A 1,586-nucleotide genomic window follows, 5' to 3' on the forward strand; every position below is an offset into this window, starting at 1 on the left:
AACGAGTCACCACACAATCAGTGAGAATGCCAGGGACCTTCTCCTGTAACTGCTCTGTCTCCCTGACCTCATTTGGTCTCTCCAGAGCTACTGGGGAAGCTGCCACCTTTTCCCCTGTCAGATCATTACCCAGGAGCTGATCGACCCCTCCACCGGTAAACTAGGTACAATCCTCATGGTTACCGGTCTTGAAACTGGGTCACATTCCAAGTGCAGTTGATATACAGGTATGGTCATATATCATCTTCCGATACCATTCACTAACACTCTAGCATTCACTGCACTCTCTCGGGTAAAGGTCTTTTCCCAGCAGAAGGGTTTGTTTGGCCCCTGTATTCCTCAGTATGACTATGGGTTTGCTTGCCCCACTCGAGGGGTATGGGGTCACTTTTCCTTGGAATACAAATTCCTGGTAACTCTCAGGGATTTTGTTAAGTTTTCCCGCACTCTCTCTGGTGGGGGTACTGTGTCTGACTGTTACAGTTAAAGGCACAGCCTGACTTGCTGTGCTTTCCATCAGGGCCCGTTTTCCAGCACTGATCCGGTGGACTCTGATTAATCCTACAGGTTTTCCCCGTCACTTCCATTAGTCAACTCGATGGTGACCTGCCTTATTACTGTGGAAACACGCAGATCTTCAGCCATTACTCCTGCTCTCAGCACCTATTTGGCCTGAGGATGGACCCTTGTGTGTCCCGCTTCTTGCCCATGGCTGCTCGGGCTCCGATCTCCCTTCCACCTTTTATTCTCGGATCTTTGGGGTGACGAGGAAAGGGTTTTCCTCTGGGGTTAAGGCTTTGTGTACATGGGAAAATTCATCAGCCAGAATACCTTTGAACCTTCTGTCCCTCTATGTGGGTTTTACTGGGAGGGGGCGAGTTTGTGAACTCCTCGAGAGGGATCACCGCTCTGAGGGTTTCATATGTGGGCTCTATCTTGAGAGCTCATATCACTGGCCAAAAACAAACACAAAAATGGACTGTAAAATCTTCTATAGATACGTGAAAAGGAAACGTTTAGCTAAGACAAATGTGGGTCCAATACAGGCAGTGTCAGGAGAATTTATAATGGGGAATAGAGAAATGGCAGAGAAGCTAAATGATTACTTTGTGTCTGTCTTCACTGAGGAAGATACAAGAAATCTCCCAGAATTAGAGATCCAAGGGATTCGGGTGAATGAGGAAATGGATTTAATTAGTATAAGTAAGAAGGTTGTCTTGGAGAAATTAATGGAGCTGAAGGTTGACAAGTCCCCAGGACCTGATATTCTACCTCCCAGAGTGTTGAAAGAGGTAGCTTTGGAAATAGTGGATGCATTGGTGAATATCTTTCAATATTCTGTAGATTCTGGAACTGTTCCTGTAGATTAGAAGATAGAAAATGTCTCCCCAGTATTTAAGAATGGAGGGAGATAGAAAACAGGGCACCACAGACATGTTAGCCTTACATCAGTCGCTGGGAACAAGCTATACTCTATTCTAAAGAATGTGATAAATGGATCTGGTTAGGCAGAGTCAACATGGATATATAAATGGGGAACAATGTTTGACGAACCTGTTGGAGTTATTTGACGATGTTGCGCACAG

The sequence above is a fragment of the Heterodontus francisci genome, unplaced genomic scaffold, assembly GCF_036365525.1.
Source record: "Heterodontus francisci isolate sHetFra1 unplaced genomic scaffold, sHetFra1.hap1 HAP1_SCAFFOLD_185, whole genome shotgun sequence".
Classification (NCBI taxonomy): Eukaryota; Metazoa; Chordata; class Chondrichthyes; order Heterodontiformes; family Heterodontidae; genus Heterodontus; species Heterodontus francisci.